At 38.4% G+C, this 22,169-nt stretch overlaps 1 pseudogene; it reads right to left on the reverse strand.

Moving 5' to 3' along the window:
• Nucleotides 1–13,824: 13,824 nt before the first annotated feature.
• LOC137008937 (interferon-induced very large GTPase 1-like) lies at nt 13,825–18,516 on the reverse strand (annotated as a pseudogene).
• Between the last annotated feature and the right edge of the window lie 3,653 nt (nt 18,517–22,169).

The raw sequence follows: 22,169 nt of genomic DNA on the forward strand, positions 1-22,169 counted from the left end.
TATGATAAATGCTTTTGATTGTTACATATACCAGCAACATTTCTGAGAAAAAAAAAAAAAAAAAAAAAATATATATATATATATATATATATACATAGCTAGATTTTGTTTACTATCTGTTTAGTGATGTATGATTATACTGACATATAATTAAACAATAGTTTTTCAGTTTGTCAATGATACATCTATCATATATCATAATGTGTTTGAGTTTGCTCACATGATTTTATGTTTTGCACTTCAGAACTTCTGTTTTGGAACATAGTGAGCATCGATTCTACATGATTTTACGGCGCGTAGTGGGACTTTTTAGGGAGCGAATGTTTCACTGCACTGGAAGTATTTTAGATTAAGACAATATTCAAAAGACTGTTAAAAAATCTTCTCTTTCAAGAGCACTTAACCTCATTAAAAAAGCAATGCTTTCTCTTCCTTTAATCCCTCCCTATTCTATCTTATGCTGCAATGTTTGAAACGTGTATTGTGAGCACTTCTTGTGTTTATTTGCTTCTTCACATTGAATCATATGTTGTATACTTTGGTGATGTTCGCGGATCAATTTGACCCGCATATTTTAATGTTCTAAGGCAACTGTATGCAATAACATTTATTGGTTATATTTTGTTATTTTAGTTTTTTACCACCCAATGAAGCTAAAAAAGCAGCTTTCCTTCACTTATTTCAATACAATATATACAGACACCAAAATCACCAGAGTTAAGTTAACTCTGCTCAGAGCACAAATGGGCCTGGTTTCACAGACAGGGCTTAGCCTAAAACAGGATTAGGTTTTAGTTAAATTAGGATATTTAAGTAGCTTTTTTAAATGTTCAGTTAAAAAACACATTACTGGTTTGCATCTTGAGAAAAAAACATTGGCACTGACATATTTTTGTATTTCAGTACAAGTTGTTTTCAATTAAAACAGCTCATTTTAGCCTAGGACTAGCTTAAACCTAGTTTGTGAAACTGGGGGATGGTCCCACTCTACAGAGAGTTAAAGCAAGTTAATGAGATTAATTAAGATGGATGATGGATACCTGCTGTTAACAAGCAGAATCACTGAAGAAAAGAGAAACACAAGAACTACAACTTCAGCCACAGCCTTAGATGAAATCAACTTAAGATAAAAGACATTCAATCTTCAAGATCTCAGCAGAGGAGGATTAAATAATCCCACAAACAGCATTACCAGCTTCACTTATTACTAATAAGACTGTAATTATTGGTCAAAAAAAAAAAAAAAAAAAAAAAAAAAAAAAGTGTTTGCTTTAGTTGTGCTCTTGCCCCCAACTTCCTTTGTCAGATTTTACTCTGCAGTAATGCATATGATGATGTGAATCAGTGAGGTCAGTAAGTGATTGCACCCAAGGTAAATAATCATATGTTTTGTCATTTTGCATTTAAATCCAGTAAAACTGTAGCATAAGAATAAAGTGTTGCAGCAAACAGTTATCATGAATGATTTGAAAACCCTGTGTGTAAAAGATTTTGAATTACTGTAGTATTTAGATAAATACAGACATCTATCAGACATGTATGATATAAATCACACACAGACATCAGAATATGAATCTCAGCAATGGTAACATGCTTTATGGTGCAATGCATGCTGGGAGCCACCATAGTATAAAAGGGACCCCAGCATGCATTGCAGCATGAAGCAGATCACTATAGTTGAGATTCATATGATGATTTTTGATGTCTCTGTGTGTGTCTAATGATTGTTTTCCCCATAATGCATTTAAAAAAAAAAAATCTAAATTCAGAATGTCCGATCTGTTGCAGGAAAGTGAATATATTCTATTAGTGAAGTTCCTAAACGTAATTTAGGGAGGAGCGAGCCCATCTAATCTTCCAATCAAAAGCCAGAGTATATAAGCAGCTGCTTACCTCTTGTTATGCTCAGCTGTTCCAGCATCCCTCCACCTCCCCAAACTCCACCTTCATCTCAGGTACCTTGCCCTATGTAATCATATCCTGTATTTATTCACGTGGGGGATGTAACAGATCTCGAGTTGAAGATGCTTCATCGAGCCCCTCCTCAGTGGACAAATTAGCTAACCTAATACCCTAAAGATTATATGGGCAAACAAACTCGTTAAAAGAGGTAAATAATGACCAGGAACATGGCTGGGAACCAGTGTCTTAACCTACTTTGCACTTGACATGATGCGATAGTTGCTGTAGGAGGAGGAACCGCAGAGAACAGAGAGAGCGTGTGACAGAAGCGAGATCATTTTTCCACTCGTGTTCATTTATCTGGAATTGGAAAACATTATCTGAACATACCATTTAAACATACAAGCCACACTATTTTCAAGTTGCTGCACCTGTGCTGTTAGAATATTTACTCGCAACTGATTATCATTGGCTCTGCTTTTGCTTTGCTCACGATTTTTTTGTTTTAGATTGTGTTGGTCATGGAAATGATCTGGCTGCATCAATTTTTTTAATTTGCACATTATCAGTAAATTACTCACATAATTCCCCTTTATTGCAGTCTCATGCTAATTTTCCCTGTTTAGTAAATCTGGCCCCAAGAGTGTGTGATTCATCACCGCTAAAAAATAAATAAAAATTAAATAAAAAATGTACATGAAACATTTGAGTTGAAATTTATTTTATTAGCTTACTTTAAGAGATTGCAGAGTGATTCATGCAGTAGGAAAGATGATTCATATACTGGACCAAAGCGATACAATATGCTGTAGGTATGTAAAATCAATTTATATTTAAATATATATATTTTTTAAAAAAGACATGTTTCAAATTATTTCTGGGAGAAAAAAAGCATGTGCGCAGACAAAAATATCCAAATAGTGAATAATTTCAAAAGAGTTTGCACACTCCACTAAAGAAGAAAAAACATCATGCGAGACAAAAACAATTTTTTTCTGAAAAAAAAAAAAAAAGCAAACGTTTTGGTCACATGTGACCTTTGTCAATGTCAAACTTACAATGCTTAATTAAAGGAGCCATATTAATTTAAAGGTATAGTTCACCCAAAAATTAAAATTTGATGTTTATCTGCTTACCCCCAGTGCATCCAAGATGTAGGTGAATTTGTTTCTTCAGTAGAACACAAATTATACTACCACTGCCGTCTGTCAGTCAAATAATAGCAGTGGATGGGAACTTCAACTATAACAGTAAATAAAACTTGCTTAGACAAATCCAAATTAAACCCTGCGGCTCATGACGACACATTGATGTCTTAAGACACGAAAAGATCGGTTTGTGCGAGAAACCGAACATTATTTATATAATTTTTTACCTCTAATACACCACTATGTCCAACTTCGTTCAGCACTCGCTTAGTGAGGTCAAAAACGCGTTCTGATGACGGAAGTGATGTCTCGCCCATATACTTCAATGAGTGCGAGACTTCACTGCCAGTGTCAGAGCGCGATCAGACCTCACTAACTGGAAGCTGAACGAAGTTGGACATAGTGGTGAATTAGAGGTAAAAAATAATATAAATACTGTTCGGTTTCTCACACAAGCCGATCGTTTCGTGTCTTAGGACATCAATGTGTCGTCACGAGCCGCAGGGTTTAATTTGGATTTGTCTATGGAAGTTTTTTCGACTCTTATTGTTCAAGTTCCCAATCACTCCTATTATTTGACTGACAGATGGCAGCGGTTGCAGTTAAAAATCATAATTTGTGTTCGACTGAAGAAAAAAAGTCACCTACATCTTGGATGCCCTGGGGGTAAGCAGATAAACATCACATTTTCATTTTTGGGTGAACTATCCCTTTAAGAAGTCATATGGCTGCATAGATCACATGATCAATTGAACCAAACTATAACAAATAATCCAAACAAATTATATACCATGTTACATAAAAATTGTCCAATGTCAAGGGGGAAAAAAATTATTTATACTAAATTAAAGTATATCAACTGTAAGTCTACAAATATGTAAATATGTATATGTGTGAATAGATCATCATGATATGAATAAATTATATCAAGATAAGGAACAATAACTGTATATGCTGGCTCATTGTTAGCAAGATCCTGTGTCAGCATCACATGCATATATCGTGCTGCTCAGGTGATCGGACATAAGCAAGGAAGCCTGCACTACGTATGACAATGGTTCAAATTGTTGAATAAAGTCATTATTTTTGTTACTTTTGAAGTATTTTGTTATTTTTTAAGTATTTTTGTCACTTCATAACATTAAGGTTGAATCATTGCAGTCACATGGACTATTTTAACCATGTTTTTTACTAGTGTGGATCAGAAACCCTTGGATTTCATCAAAAATATCTTGGTGTTTTGAAGATGAACAAAGGTCTTATAGGTGTGGAACAACATGAGAGTACTTAATGACAGAAATTTAATTTTTGGGTGAACTAACCCTTTAACACTGCAATCCGTAAGTTTTGCCTCTTTGTCGCTATCTCTGTTCGAAATCTGCAATTGCAGTTATTTGTGGAATTTTTATCATCTTTACGTGGTTTTGGGCATGGCTCTTCAGTGCGGATGAATCTAACGCTTTAAGGAGAATGTGTGCTTTTCGATCATTTCACTGGTGGATACTGTTCTTCGGAATAACAGATTGTAGTCTTGGAATTCTGACCAAAATAAGAATTTTCACCAGAGAATGTCATTTGAAGAAGTAACAAAACTGCCACATTTGTTCTGACCAAGTGAGAAAAAAAAAACATTACAATAAATTGCGCTACCAATGATGATTAAATCTAATGATTGCTTAGCTTGGATCACATCAAACTGTGCATATTATTATTATTATTGTTATACTTTGTTCTCAAATTGTTAATGGTTTGTGCTGAATACAGTGGAATGACACTTTTGTCATTAATATGTTTATGAACAACTGAAAAAAGCACAAATGTCAGGGCATGTCAAAACTTCTCCAGGGACCCAAAAATCCTCAGACCCCTGAGGGTTAAACAAATGAGATTTATACAAGAAGGAGGAAACAATGGGGTTTGAGACTCACTGTATGTCTTTTCCATGTACTGAACTCTTGTTATTTAACTATGCCAAGATAAATTCAATTTTTGAATCTAGGGCACATTTAAACATCATTTTGATGGTGGATTGTATGGTATGACAAATGGACAATTAGAAATTAGACTGTACAGAAATGGAAATCAGGTAATGCTAATACACACTAAATACACATAGTCATGCAATGCTGATGTTGTTAACATTAATAATTTGAGAACAAAGTATAACAATAATAATAATAATATGCACAGTTTGATGTGATCCAAGCTAAGCAATCATTAGATTTAATCATCATTGGTAGCGCAATTTATTGTAATGTTTTTTTCTGTATACAGGGGCGGCGTCGAGTGTAAATCAGTGCATTGTTAATGATGCCCCAAAATACGCAGTTAAAAAAATTAATTAAAAAAAATCTATGGGGTATTTTGAGCTGAAACTTCACAGACACATTCAGGGGACACCTTAGACTTATATTACATCTTTTAAAAACATGTTCTAGGGGACCTTTAATTATTCCAGCTGCTGTGAGAAAAGTTTATAAATTACTTATACATCCACCTGCAGCATCCTCACTTGATATAGCCTAGACTTGTTCTTTGTGTAAACAGCAGTGTTGGGGATGCTACTCTGAAACTAGTTTGTCTGAAACTGTAGTTTGCTAACTACACTACAAGTTAATAACAAAAAGTAGCTAGCTACATTGAAACTACTTTTATTTATTTATTTATTTTAAATGACATACACTGTAAAAAAAAAAATCCTGTAAAAAAACGGTAAAAAGTCTGGCAGCAGAGTTTCCAGAGAAATCCCATAAAATTACAGCAAATAACCATTTCACAAAATTACATGTAAAAACTGTAAAAATACAGAACACACTTTACAGTCAAAATTCATTAAATTACAGTATATTACTTTTGATAATCATTTATTAAACCGTGGACAAACTGATAAATTATGTCAGATTACATAGAAAACAACTAATTTTCAGGTTAATCTCTGCAAATTGAAGGTTTTTATGAGTTATTTTATCAAGCTGCTCTGTCCATCTAGTTATTTACTTTTAAAATATAGATTTTCCTTGTACGATAACTAAGAAATTATTTATAAAAATGCAATTAGTACATAAATTCAAAAACAAATGTTTGCATTTTACAGTATTAATCTTTATTTTTACAGAACTACTCACAACTTCAATCAATCTATAAATTAATTACTTAGAAATGCATAATAGCAACCTTTACAACCAATTTCTGTTAAATTAACAAAATATAGTACAGAATACATTTAATCAAAGGAGCATGCACATGTACAGTATTAGTCATTGTACATAAGACATTGTATGTCAACTTAAATTATAGGAAATACAAGCTTAGTATATAGAACATCTACATTACATGACAATTTCTGCATACTTCTGTACTGTAATATTGCTGTTATTTTATACATATATGATGACTCTTACATATATGTGACAAGGAGTACAATAGAAGCAACAATAAGTATAATGACAATTTCCAGTTAGTCTAGCACAGTATGCATAGAAATGTTTCAGTTAAACAGAAAAATAGTATTAACAGGTCAATTATTCACAAAAAAGATGCATCTTTAGCAGTCTCTTGAAAATTGTTTGAGTTAGTCAGCTCATTCCACCAGCATGGAACAGTCCAGGTAAAGGTCAGTTAAAGTGAGTTTGTGCCCCTTTGGTAGGGTGACCAGATGAGATTGGCTGAAATTCGGGACGGGGTGGGGGTGGGGGGGGGGATTGTTCTATGATATTAGACTGCGTAGCATATAATAAAAGATAATGAATTTCAAACCTGAACCAAACATATTTTTATTCAAAGATCAACAGTCTGTCATTAGTCTTTAGTCTGCCACAAAAAAACAACATTAAAATCATGAACTCAAATGTCATTGTGAAAAGAAAAACAACAATGACTGTTGTAAGTAACAGTGCATAAATCAGACCTTCTGTATAGCCTAACGCTAATAAGCTTAAACGAAAATAACGAAATAATTGTGTAGTGAAGTATTTTTTTGTACACAGTGCTGCGAACAATCAATCACTCCGTGTACGCGTGCATCACTGTCCTCCTCGCGGCTGCAGCAACTTGCGCTCTCTTCATCAAGGCTTAAAACAAAAAGGACATGCATATCTAAATTCGCGCCTAGACGCCTACTGTATTTTTTTAGAACTTAGAAAAAAGATGCTGCAGCCAATGAGCAGCCGGCGGGGGCTGTTTGCAGGACGACTCAACCTCCGCAGACAGTTTTTAATGTTTATCAGACAATAACTTCTCAAGATTTTGCTTTAGTATAATTTTCGGGACAATTAGGGCCAGATTCGGGATTCGGGACAACAGTTTAGATTTCGGGACTGTCCCGAATTTTTCGGGACGTCTGGTCACCCTACCCTTTGGGATGGCACCACAAGATGCTGTTTACTTTCAGAAAGCAAGCTTCTGGAGGGCATATAATAAGTCTGAAGCAGAGTTTAGGTACAGGCTTGGAGAGCCAGTTGTTGTTCTGTTGTGTAGCATACAGGAATGGCTTGATCCTCTCAATGTTGTACTGGGCACATATGCCAGATCGGGCAGTTCCAGCACTGTAGTCTGTGAAGTTTAACTGATCGATTATAACACAAAGGATGGGTGGCTGAAACCACAAGCACTTCTGTCTTGGCAAGGTGGAGTTGAAGGTAAAGGTCATCCAGGTGAAATTCGGACATTTCCATCAAGCAGGCTGAGATGCAAGCAGATACTGGTTGATCATCTGGCTGGAATGAAAAGTAGAGATGTGTGTGAGGATAGCAGTGATAGGAAAAGCCATGTTTCTGAATTATTCTAATTACAATTACAACAAAAAAATACTGTACAGAACAGCAGCATAAAAAGATGTAAACAAAGAATTTGCTGTATAAGAATAGTAATCTTTCCTCACCTGTACTGCAATGTTGCTGTAGATCTCCACAGTCTTTCCACATGACCTGAAATCATAAAAAAAAAAAAAAAAAATTAGTTGGCTATTACATTCATTCAAATATGCCAGCATCAACCTTCTTTGATCTGGAATGTTTATATCCAACTATCCAATGTATCTTATGATTCAGTAACAATTTACTCAGGCCATGTAAGATTTTTTTATTATTATTATTTAACACTAAAATTTTCATACTATTCGTGTTTGCAAGCAGATGCGCTCATAATATTTAATTTATTATGTTGTTCATATTGTACTCTCATCTGCTTTCCTGTATAGGCCTATAGTATGAGTATACAGGCGGCAGAGTGGCGGTAAGCCACGTTAAGAGTGTATAAAAAGATTAAATAATGGCGGTACTACCACATCTGAACGAAGACATAAACACTGAATGGACTTTATGAATAACTAACGTTAATCTTTCTTGGTTTAAAACACGTCATGTGTCTAAACACCGTTTAGAAATACTAATATTAGCTTTGAAACTATAAACAATACAAATGTGTAGCCACGCTACATAAAATATCACACACATCACATGTAGAATGAAACTCTTACCTCAGCCAGTGATCGGTTGGTATGATGTCCGCTGTGGTCTTCTCGCTGAAAGGACGTGATAGTTTTTCCTCACACTGTTCAGAAGAATGGATCGACGGATCAGTTCAAATAAATACTGCTCACGACTGCTCTTTACGATTGCTTTACACTACTGTTAATCTCACGACACACAAGCGTAGCCTGAAATAAATTCAAATAACCCGCTCGCCTTCCATCACTGTGCTCCTCAGGGTTGCCAGGTCCTAGAAATATTTCCAGCCCAATGACAACTCAAAACCCGCCCAAATGGAATGAAAACTAGCCCAATTTTTCCAGTGTCCAATCAGACTAGACTAGACCACAAAGGGCCTTAAAATAGACGTGTGTGAGATATATATATATATATATATATATATATATATATATATATATATTAGGGCTGGGCGATATATCGCATGAGATTGTCACGCGCATTTCATCAGTAAAGCCGGTTCCCTGATTACCGCTAAATTGCCATCACCTGCTTTCAAATGGAGCGGCATTTAATATACAGAGCCGTAGTTCACTGAGAAGCCACGCAATATCGCGTTCATTATCGCAGATATCGACTTCGATAATGAACGCGATATTTGCGTGGCTTCTCAGTGAACTACGGTTCTGTCTATTAAATGCCGCTCCATTTGAAAGCAGGTGATGGCAATTTAGCGGTAATCAGGGAACCGGCTTTACTGACGAAATGCGCATGACAATTGCATGCGATATATCGCCCAGCCCTAATATATATATATATATATATATATATATATATATATAATTTATATACATTTTTTGCCTTTTCTCTTAATCCTCCCCCAATTTTTATAAAACACTGTATTTTTTAGACAATCTTTTAAAGGACAAACAAGAGCATGTCCTCGCTGATATTTTCTGACCCTAGTTAGAAAGTACTAATGTGTACTTACTTTTTTCTCTTCTCTGCACTTGTCTCTGATGCTCTTCTCTCCAGATCTGCTGCTGTTCTGTTTTCACACAAGCATGAATATACAAGTGAACATACATTGTCAAACTCAATGAACACAGGCTATTATCAATGTTATAACCAATATGCTTACTTGGTGAACTTTTGTTCTTGTTTGTCTTCTCTTTTCCAGAACTATTCAGAACATTTTCTTCTTAGATGGCCTAACTGTTCAACCTCATTTTGAGAACTTTGAACTTTTTGAGAACTTTGAACGGAACTATCTACAATCTAAGGGATGTTTTGTTTTAGACATTCGTGCTCTCTTCCCCACCCTTCTCAGGTGGTGCTGAATAGATTTCAGCAGTAAAGAGAGAAAGCATCCGTGGTGATGGTTTAAATTCATGGCAGCAGATGTTTCTTCTTTGCATGTAAGCTCGAATCCTCATTATATTTAGCAAAGACTTCTGCTCTAGCCTGTTTCGTAGCTTGTTCTTTATCAGTGACATTTGGGAAAATGAACGCTCAACTGCTGCATTACTGAATGGCAAAGCAAGAAGACTCAATGCAAAGTTGCCAAGATCTCCAAAGCTTCCATCACCTGCAGTATCTGTGTATGCAGAAACTTCAACCCAGAAGTCCTCTGTTTTGCCATCTTCTGTATTTTTCCATTCCAGTGTGTGAATTACTCTCCACTGTTGCTCTGCTTTTCCTATATCCCCTTTGAAGAAGTGGAAAAAAGGAAGCTCATCAATCCTTGGCTTACTTGAGGACAGAACATGAATCTGTGACAGTAATTTGAGAGCCTCTAACTGTTTAATGTTATCTGGAAGTCTCTTCCTAATCTCCTTTGATAACTCCAGCATGTAGTCCCTGCACCTGCATTTCAGGTCCTTTTCAGCTTGGTCACTTATTCCCTTGGCTTCAAACAAAGCAAGACGGAACTGCACCCCAAAGTCTACAGCATCAAGTGGCAAAAGATTCTCATCAGAAAAGTTAAACTCCATGATGTCTTGCCAGCTCTGAAATGTCTTCGGCAAACCTATGCGCTCAAGAAGGGACCGGTAAAATGTTAGAAGTTCCATTAGAAGTTTTGCAGGATCGGGTTTGTCAAGTTGAAAGATTTTATTGAGTCTGTTTAACTCTGAAACAATTGGTTGGAGGAATTTCAGGTAGATCAAGTTAATATTGTCACTGTACATTTGGTACAGCAATTCCGTTGCATAGCTTCTCTCACTATCTTTTGTTAGCTGGAAATGCAACTTAAGCTCCTCGTGCTGTGAAAGGATCCGGTTGATGCACTCACTGATAGCGAGCCATCGAGTGTCAGACAGTTGCAGAATCTTCAGAGGGCTTTCACCTACATTTATGGTTTTGTACAGTTCAGAATATTTTTGGAGACGCTGGGTGGCATTTGAAAACCAACTGTAGGTCTGAGAAACCATGTACTCAACATTTCTGGGGAGGACACTGACGGCTTTTGATGCACAGAGCTGAAGAGAATGGCACACACACTTTATGTAGACAATATGAGGATTGCGGTCACGGAATTTCTGTAGCACTGAGTTATGTTTCCCACACATTGTGTTACAGCCATCCGTTGCAAGACCGATGCAATTCAGTACAGACAATTTGTTGTCATCCAGGAATTTGAACAAAGCATTTACTATGGTCAGTGAATCACCAGCAACTATATTTATCATTCCTGCAAAAGTGCTAATGATTCGTGAGAGCTTCTTGCTGTAATATCTGATAACTATGCATAGTTGTTTTCTGGTTGTGACGTTAGTGCTCTCATCAACAATAAGAGAGTATGGTCCACTTCCTATATCCTCCAGAAGGTCTTCATGCACTACTGGTCCTATCACTGAATTAATTAGTGCTGTGCATTTTGTTCGGTGTAAACTAATACCTTTCTTGGAAATTTCTTCCACAACACTTCCTAAATGATCAACAGTTAAGGTACTTGAGTGGCAAGCAACATGAGCTGCCAGCTTCAACTGCCTCCTTCACAGCAACATTCGTTCTCAGAAAGGAACTGCCAGTGTCAAATAAGTGTTCTGGCATTTGAGAAAGGAGCCGCATTTTTTTTTATGTTTTTCAGTTGCAGCGTGAGCTAACAGATCACCGTGGTGAGCTCTGATTTCACATTTGCAATATTTGCAGAATGCTTTTTTATCGTCATTTGGAACACTTCTAATCCACTCCATTAATCCTTTTTCTGTCTCCCATTCTTTGCGAGATTTCTTTCCGTATTTTCCCCATTTACCTGACATTTTATAATGCTGCTTGTTCATCCACAGACCAACAGACGCTTCTACCAGTGTTGCCAGATCTCGCGAGACAAATAAGCAACCAGGCCTGTGAAAACAAGCCCAAAACAAGCGACTTTTTCTACGGAACCCCCTTCTACCCCCCCCCCCCCCCCCCACATCCCCCTTATTGTTTATTAAAACTAATTTTGATGTCACCGTATAGTATTCTGTTTGAACCTTATTGTGTATCTTTAAGACGCTATTTTAATCATCGCAGTTTCAGTGTTCGTTTACCTAAAAATGTCACTCAATGTATATAAGAAATATGATTTACAGCCTATGTCATTTAATTCAGTGATAGTGTGTAACCTATTGTATTTTCTACATTTGTAGGAAACAACACACATAAACACGCTTCTCAAACATCATCCCAAGATTGTTTTAACCTATATCAACTGGATTAAAGTTTTTTTGTTTTGTTTTTTGGAAATCTGGAGTATTGCACCTCTTTTTAATGGAAGATAGGAGGAAGACACTTTAACGCACATGATATCACAGCCTATCCTACGTGACGAATAAAAATAACAAACACATTATGTAATAAATATATATTTTTTTAAATGAGTACGGAAAATAAAGTTGGTTTAATCTAAAAGTCTTTAGAATTATAGAATAATCTGGCATCATTCTGAAGGCAGCTGCCTGCGCTTGAGATGCTCTGTTGAATATTATGTTAATTACACAAACAATATGTTAAGCGTACATTTATTGAACAATGATTGATTAGCCTATATGTATTTATTTATTGTTAACTTTATTATTAAGTGAAGTAAACATTTAGCTGGCAAGATATATGAGCGCATGTTTTATCCACCGATCAGATGCGCGTCAAAGTTGTGTTCGTTACTATAGCAACAGTAGAATCCGGGTAGGCTACAGTGTGTTTCAGAATCAATCATTGTAAAAATAACTTTTATGTCGTGATCACGAGAAAAAACTCTGCTGTCTCCTGTGTGTATGGGGAAAGGGGAGGGACAGAGAGAACCGGCTAGACAAACTCCTACATTTAAATAACATATAGAAAATATCTGCTTGACAACTTATTATGGAGCTGGGGGATCAAGCCCAAATAAGCAACTACACTTTAGAAACAAGCCCAAAAAAACGCGACCCGCGACTACCAATATTTATAAGCGACTTTACAGAAAAACAAGCCCAAAGTCGCTTATAATAAGCGGACTTGGCAACACTGGCTTCTACAACTGGTAAATGTGGGCGTAACCAATTATTTTGGCGTCACTCAGGTTATGCTTGATTTGAGATGTTACGACAAAGGCACACGCCTTCACTCACGTGGAGCAGCTGGCGGCAGCAGTTGTTGCCAAGTATTCATTCGCAGGGGATCTATAGCTACTTATAAACGGTTCCACTTTAATTTTTGCTTTGTCTACAAACAAACCTTTTTTGCGGCTGCGGTACATTATAAAAGTAGCCCAAAAAAACGCAACCCGCGGCTCCGCAATTTTTCCCGCGACTGCATTTTCAAAATAGCCCAATTGTGCGGGAAAACCGCGACCCTGGCAACTATGGTGCTCCTGGAACTGTAGTGGGCGGGACTAACGGAAAAGTTATCGGCGCCAAATTTGAATCTGCGTTGCGCGCACTCGCACACGCCCCCGCGCGCACGCACCTACACACACACACACACAGCACAAAGCTGCGCATTTGCAACTCGATACGGAAAAACATAAAATGTACATATCAATAATAGATGTGTTCAGGAAATTTAGGGGAATCAGCAGCAGAAATTAGGCCAATCAGCAGTTTCAAAATAAGCATAATTTGCAAGATGAGATTAAAATATTAGTAAAATGAACAATGCATAATATATAGAAGGCCTACACACCTACTGTATGTACCAATACTATAAATGAACCTTAAAAAACTAACTTTAACCAACACATTAGCTTTTCTTAAATGGAAGAAAAAAACATGTTGAATGACTGCATGTTTCTGTAGATAAACATTCATTCCCTTTTTTCTATTTTTACAGAAAAATTCTGTAAAATATTAATCAACATTTTATGTAAAAAAGGGGTTTATGCTTTATATGCATGTATCCAAACTCCCAGTAGCTTCCTGTTTAGAATATGTTCTCCATTCAACTGGGATCTCACCCATCCCTTCAAATGTTTTAGTGTAGTATTTTTCCAGATCTTTCTGGAATCTGCACACAAACCACTTCCAGTAGGGCAGTTCAGAGAGATCAGGGGTGATGCTCCAGTCTGCATAAACTCCTTCTGCTCTTCTGTAATCTTTACATGGATACCACTTATCTGAAACACTAAAACATTTTCCACTTGTCACTAAAGTTGTGCAAAAATCAGCACTGAGATACTCTGTTTGATCGTAATGGCAGCCATTAAGCCCACCCACTCTATGGAAAGGAGCACTGTGATCTCCATCATGGTTTTCTATGGTGTTGGTGCAGGTGGCGCCACAGAACGGACACTGAACCCAACAGCACTGACAAAAGTGATCAATCAGAAACTTATCTGGTCTGAACTTGGATTCTAGTTTTTTATCAAATACATTCATGCCGAATGTACTGCTGATGTCTGATATTATAGTTGGAAGTTCTTTCTTTATCACATCTTCTAGAAAGTTGAAGTCATCAACATCATCATGTTTCACTCCACTGAGGTCTTTTTCAGAGAGGATCAGCACACCTGAGAACTTCTGTGTGAAACTGTTCAACCACAAACCAACATCTTCACTGTTCACTTGAACATGTTCAGTAGATTCATGTGCTGCTTTCATGATCTTCTGCTGCAGGAGTTCAATGTTCTCCTTCATCTTGTGTAAAACACTGACACTGAACTTATCAGTGATGTACTGACTGACTTCATCTGTGATGAAATCCATGAAGTGATCTTTGGGGTATTTAATGTAATCAATGTATGCAGAAAAATTCTCATTTTTAGCCAGAAACTTCAGGATGTGTTGCTCCAGATTTGATCTGTTTCCATTCAATGATTCACATTTTTTCATCATTTCATCAGCTAAATCTCTGACAGTCTTCTTGTAGACACTCTGCTCAATGGGTTCTTTCAGTTTCTGACAGATGATCTCACCAAAAATGGCAGCTGATGCAGCTCCATGACAGTATTTCTGGAAAATACTATAGTACTCTTCTCTTTTCTTCTCAACATAAATTACAGGATCATTGGCTTCTCTGAACAGTCTGTGTTGGTCAGTGATCATCTTGTTTGCTCTCTTACAGACAGAAAGAACCAAATCCATGAAGAATTCATTTTTAAACAAATATTGCACAGATTCTTTCTGATGTTCTGTTACTTTTGCCTTGATGTAACCTATGATTTGTTGAATGTAGCTGATGTTGTAGCCCATCTTTGAAATGTTAAATAACTGAATCTCTTTGTCTGTCTGCTGAGCAACATCTGTGACTAATGATCTTATTTGGGCTTCATCCACTTTATATTGAATGTAACCTAATTTCTCCATGACAGTTTTTATTCCACTAGATTTCTTTACCATTACATAATCTGAAAAATTTGGCAAAGAAAAGATATCCTTGTCCTTACTCCAGTGGTCTACAGGAATACGTCCTTCATAGGCGTCACTGAGGATCTGTCTCACATCTCTCATTATGTCAATGTCTTTGATTCGAGGAGTGTCTGAGATGATCTTCTTCACACTCTGTTCCCAAAACAAATCAAACTCTTTCTTCAGTGTTTCTACATCATTTGCTTTGTCTTTGAGTTTTAAGGCAAGTTCTTTGCTCTTTTCATAGAGAGTGTTTTCATGATTTATTCTCTGAGCGTCAATCTTTTTCTTCAGGTCTCGCTGCTGAAGAATCTCAGTTAATTTCCTCTTTGTTTCTCTCACAATGTTTTCCTGAAGCTCTTTAATTTTGATTTCAAATGATGTTTTCCACTGGATCAGTATATCTTTATCTTTGTCTTTCTCAAAGAATTCAGACATTGATCATTTCACTTCTTCACTTGTCTTCTTCAGTTCTCTTTGAAGATCAGTTTCATCAACCTCATGAATTGCATCATTTTCTATTTTGTTGTGTAGTTTGTTTTCCGTTTCCATCATGGCACTGCGAAGACTCCAGGACCACTTGCTGTATTCGGTCTCCAGTTTCCTGTAGGCTGAAATCTCCATAGAATTTCTGAAGCTGAAGACGAATCGCTCATTCAGTAAAGCTGCCCAGAGATCTTTAATACGATCTTTGAAGTCTTTCAGCACCATTCCATCTGATCTTAAAGCATGAGAAAGTATAGAATTCTTCAGATCTTGAATATTCTTGCAGTAGTTTGGGTTTGGTGGTGCCATTGGTGGGTTTCCCTCCCAGAGCTGAGCAAAATACTTCACATCATTCTTAACATCAAATCCAATGACATCAGTGAAACATTCTGCATCACAGACTTCCTCTTCAGCAGCGAGTTTTGTCATCTCATCCAGTTTCTCCTGCAGTCGTCTCCTTCCCTCCATGTTTTTCTCTCCAGCTGTGACATCCGAAACGTTCTGATGCACAAACACACAGCTGGGATACAGTCTGACCTTCTTCATCCTCATGAAGGCCTGAACAACAATCTGAAGAATGTCCTGCATATCAGATGGGGTTTCTCCAAAGATGTTTATCAACGTCATATTTCCAAGACCAACAACAAATGTGGCCAGTTCATTGTCATGATCTCTTGTTGATCTTCCAGCCAGTTCTAGAGCACGAAGACCTTCAGTATCAACAACCAGAATATAGTCAAAGTTCATCTGTGTTTTCATCTTATCTGACACTTTGACCAGCTGCATGAAAGCTCCTCTGGTGCACCTGCCAGCACTGACGGCGAACTGGAGTCCAAACATGGCATTCAGCATGGTGGATTTCCCAGAGCTCTGAAGCCCTAAAACTGACAGCACAAAGACTCTCTGGTCTCCCAGTTTCTGGATGAGTTGATCTAGAACAGCAGAGATCCAGACCAGAGGAACATGAGCAGCATCTCCATCCATCAGCTCCAGTGGAAATCCAGAGATCATCATCTCTGCTGCAAGACTCGGGAGAGAAGAGAAGTGAAACTGCAGGTCTTTCTTGTTCTTCTGCACAGATGAACATGATTCATAGATCTGACCGATCTCCCTCATGATGTGCTCCAAACCAAAGGATGCAGCTTGAATATCCTCAGATATTCTCTGAAGTTCAGTTTGTTTAGACTTTAGCTGCTCAGATTTATTGTGATTCTCTTTAAGTTTTAAGACTGTTGACCATGTTTCATCATATTTATGATGTAGATCAGAAAGGTCAGCTGAAATATATTCATCCAGGAGGATTCTGAGCCATTTGAGGAAACATGTCTTATGTTCATCATTTGAGTTCATTTCTTCAATAAATAATTTTATAAATCCATCTATATCAGATTTATGCTGCTGTTGACGAATGTTCTCCATTTCTGTTCTTTTTTTACTTGTTTCCTTTTCAATATTTTCTCCTTGAGGTCGATGTAGTTCTTTGTTCTTCTGACACAACTGCTGCCACAGTTTCCCCTGATGAGGCAGAACTGATTCTTTGATTTCTGTCAGATCTTTCTTCTCCAGTAAACTCATCATCTGCTGTGCTGCTTCTCTTCCTCTCCTGCAGTCTTCATCATATTCCTCATCTACTCTGATGTCTGAGTATTTGGACACATCTTCAAGTCTGAAAGTGGAAGATGATTCTGAGAGACAATCACTTATAGTTTTTCTGAGTTCTTCAGATACATCTGATTGATTTCTGTCTTTCAGACCAATATTGAATTTCCCTCTCTTCATCTCATTTGCAGTAGATTCATTCTCCGTATCTAGACAAATGAGTGGGTTTTTGTCCCTGTAGAGGTTTTGCAATATTGCAGCATGTCTGTCATTCCTGTCCAGTTGTGGTAGAAGAACAACATTGACTGAGCTCATTTCAGTGGGGATCTGCAGCTGTTTCTCATGATCTCCAGCATCTCCGTGTAGATTACAGAACGCAACACAGTCAGTGAATTTATCATCATATCTTCCAGAGGGGCAGAACCAGGCGATCTCCACCACTCCATCCATCAGGACTCTGATTCTGCTGCTGCCTGGGCAGTTCCTGTGGAAGAACGTGTTGTGTTTCTCATTGATCAGACTATTCATCAGCTGAGACTTGGATGAAGACACAGAGCCAAACCTGAAGAAAGACACCATTGGAGTTTCTGCCTTGTAGATTGGCTGGGTTTGACTGATGGTTTCATTGTTGGTCTTTATGATTTTCCAGCTCTTGTTAATTTGTCTGAATGTCCAGAGAGGAAACTCAATCTGTTGTGTGAATGGATCAGGAACAAGCAGAGGCAGAGCGTACTGACACTGGGACAGTTTAGTGACCATCAGCTGCTTCAGGAAACCATCAGCACAATGAAACACGGCCATCTGAACATCCATCGGGTGAATTCGCTCAGACTGACTTGTTCCTTTGTTAGACAAAGACATTGCTTTAAAAATATCACCACTGTCGTCAGAGTCAGTGTATCTTTGTTTTGTTTGATCCTGTTCATTGACCTTCTTAACATTAATGTATCTTGCTCTGTAGTTCATCATCAGTAGTTTTTGTTGGAAACTAAGAACCAACTCCTCTTCAACACAAGATTCATGGGACTGTAATGAATGCTTAGTTATCTGAAGAATGTAACCAGCTCTTAATTTATTGTTCCTGTGAAGATGAAGTCTGTGAAATAGATGCTCTATTTTTTTGCTTTCAGTCTTTTCCTGTTGCATGTCTTGATCTGCTATGTCTCCTGCTGTTCCAATGTCTTTGTTTTCGCTCTGTTAAATAGACAGAATAATAATATATTTATTTTATTCAGTTTCATTCTTATAGAATCACACTTAGTATTGATAGTGAGCTACAGTGGCCACACCTCAAACTCTGGAAAGAGATCTGAGCAGACCACTCTCAATGTTTGATGGTGCCTGGGAGGATCTATGTTTACACATTTGAGGGAGATAACCCGTGAATTGCATACTAATGAAGATATTTTTGATGAAATCCGAGAGCATTTAGAGAGCAATTTAAGGAAACTTTCAAATGCCTAGAAAGGTTCTAAAGACATCGTTAAAATAGTTCACATGACTACAGTGGTTAAACCTAAATGTTATGAAGTGATGGGAATACTTTTGTGTGCAAAAACAAAACAAGAATAATGACTTTATTCAACAATCTCTTCTCTTTACATGTCAGTTTCCTACACAGTTGACATAGTATGCACAGTGCAGCGCTTCCGTGTTCACATCAGAATTCTGACTCATTGGCTGGCTCCTGTGTCAGTATCACATGCATGTGTCGTGCTGCTCACATGTACAGAGTCCGCCAATACTGAGCCAGTGTTCAGATGTAAACACAGAAGCGCTGCACAGTGCTTACTATGTCAACTGTGTAGGAAACGGACATGAAAGAGATGAAATTGTTGAATAAAGTTTTTTTTTTTTTTTTTTTTTTGCAAAACAAAATTGACTTTCAGCATTTTTGAGAAAAAATATATTGCAGAGGAGGCTTGCCTCTCTTTGTATATTAACCAATCATAGAGACGTAATTGACATGATAATAGTTTAAATTGCTCCCGCTGATCATTTTGAATCTATATTAATTATGGAGAGTAGAGATTTTGAACATTTAATCCTCATTAAATTTACTAAGCTTTCATTCATCAATAATCTTCACCAAATGGTCGAGCATGATCTTTTAACAAGAACATTTAAATAAAAAGCACCATGTTTTAGCTGTGATAGTTGAGTGATATTATATTTATATCATCTTGCTGTGTATGTGTAATTTCATTTTCATCCCAGGCTCATTAGAAAAATGAACCCATGTCAACATTTTTGCAAAACTAAAAAAAAAAAATGTTGCGTCACGTTTCATGACACTTTCAAAGTGAAATGTCCAGTGAGTGCCACTAAAAGCGTTTTTAGTTTTTTTCTGGAACAGATGAATGTGAATATGGTATGTTTTATTACGTTAGAGTTTGTACATATCACTGCAGTTCTGAATCAAAAACATACACTTACACTAAATCCTAAACCTACCCAAGAGTGTTAACTAAAGCAAATGTGACATACAAACACAATCTTATCTTTAATGGAATTCATAACCAATCTTTTTGCATCGCAAGTACAATTCTGTACCAGCTGAGCTACCGAGCAAACTTGTTATGTCAGTAAAACTGAACATATGGAGCTGGGTAAGTGATGCAAACTCCAAAATATATTCATTTACAAATCATGCACTATGATAAAAAGTGTTTTCGGGTCATAACATAATTGTGCAAGGAGCCGTGTGAAAACAAGTCCATAATCTTACTAATCCATAATCTGACCCTTTAATCATAACTGTGTGTGAAAACAAAAACACTTGCTGTTCCCTTTCATGGGAACATCAACGCTGCATAATCGCTTCGGGAACGCCTCTGCATGTTATGTCTTGAAGCACTCGTGAAATCGAACCAATATTGTGATGGGACGTCAGAGCGGGTGACGTCACGGACCAGGAAACTCTAAAGCACCCCTGAGAACAAAGAACGCCAGCTTCGGAAGTCTTCAGCAACACTCTGTGTTATCGTGTGTCTTATTTGCTCCGTACACTCCGCTCACATCCCGAGGCACAGTGGCGGCTTCAGTCTTGGGGTTCACAGATGGATCTCCCCTGAGACCCAGTGTCTCTCCCCTGGTTGCGGAAGCACGCTCTGCGGTTTCTTCCCCCAAGGTAGAGGCACCGGCGCTTCACTTATCCAGCTCTGAGTAGTTGGATGTAGTGAGAGTCGGGGCTGGAGATGAGTTTTTACCATCCTCATCTCCAGCTTATGAGGAGCTTTTAGAGGTTGTGACTCGGGCGGTAGCAAAGTTAAAAATAGAATGGCCAAAAGAAAGACCAGAAGCGCGTACAAAAAGCAAGCTGGATGAGCGCTTTCTCCGTGCCCGATCACAGCCTCAGCCCCGGGGTTCTGCCATTCTTCCTTGATCTCCACACCGAGGTGTCGAGATTATGGCAGAAGCCGGCTCAATTCCGTGTTTACAATCCACAAACAACATTATACAGCGATATTGTAGGAGGTAAACAATACGGTTATGGGACGATGCCTCAGGTCGAACAGATGCTCACGAGTTATCTCTCGCCTAAGTCAGCATCGTCCCTAAAATCCCTGACTTTGCCTACCAGATCCCTGCGTACAACATCAGCGCTGGTGGGCAGGGCTTATGCCTCAGCAGGTCAGGCGGCTGCATGCCTGCACACTATTTCCATCCTCCAGGCATATCAAGCCAGGAGGCAAAAAGACAGCCGGCAGCCTTCTAAAAATTCCTCCCTCACTGCTCTGCCGAGGCTGCTGAGTGGGAGCAGCCTCGGCCATCTACAAGCTCCTCGACAGCGCATAGAGCGCAATAGAAACAAAGCGTTGCGACCCGTGCTCCCCCGCAAAGATTCTGGGGACCGGGGAGGGCAACGCAAGCGAAGCCTTCCAAGGGTAAAACAGATCTGTGGACTGTCATTACCGTGAGGAAGGCTTCGAAAAAGTCCTGACGCCCATGGTCAAGGACTTCCGAAGGCAGCCCCCTCCGGAGAGGGTCCTGTAAAATTAAAATCTATAATATTAACCCCTCTTCGGTGCCCTCAGGGGGGCCATTTGCCAACCCTGCCACCTCGTGTGTTTCAGGGCACAGCGGTCCCCACCGACCCTCTGAGGAGGGCTGTAGAGATGGTTCCTCCTCCCAGCAAACAGTCAGGGTTTTACAGCCGTTACTTCATAGTTCCAAAGAAGGATGGAGGGTTGTGTCCTATTCTAGATTTACGCATGTTAAATCGTTCAGTGCAAAAGCTCAAGTTCAAGATGCTTACACTCAGACAGATCACCACACAGATCAGGTCCAAGGACTGGTTTGTGACAATAGATCTGAAAGACGTATACTTTAATGTATCAATCCATCCTTCACATTGGAAGTTCCTCAGGTTTGCTTTCGGGGGTGAAGCTTACCAATACAAGGTCCAAGGTTCTTCTGTTTGGCCTATCTCTTTCACCCCACACCTTCACGAAGAGGGGAGCTCCCCTCCCAGGCACATCTGTCCCCTGCTCGGGTGAATTCCATTCTCTCAACCATGAAAGGGGTGAAATTAGGCCAGTCACTCACTGTAAAACAGTTTCAGAGACTGTTGGGTCTGATGGCAGCTGCATCCAACATGATACCTTTTAGCCTGCTGCACATGAGACCCTTACAGTGGTGGCTCAATACCAGGGGGTTTTCTCAGAGGGGAAATCCGTTTCCCATGATCAAAGTCACGCTGCGATGCCTTCATGCTCTGGTCGTGTGGAAAAATCCCTGGTTCTTGTCCCAAGGTCCTGTGTTGGGGGCTCCTTGTCGTCGCAAAATGCTAACGACGG

The sequence above is a fragment of the Chanodichthys erythropterus genome, chromosome 3 (assembly GCF_024489055.1).
Source record: "Chanodichthys erythropterus isolate Z2021 chromosome 3, ASM2448905v1, whole genome shotgun sequence".
Taxonomy (NCBI): domain Eukaryota; kingdom Metazoa; phylum Chordata; class Actinopteri; order Cypriniformes; family Xenocyprididae; genus Chanodichthys; species Chanodichthys erythropterus.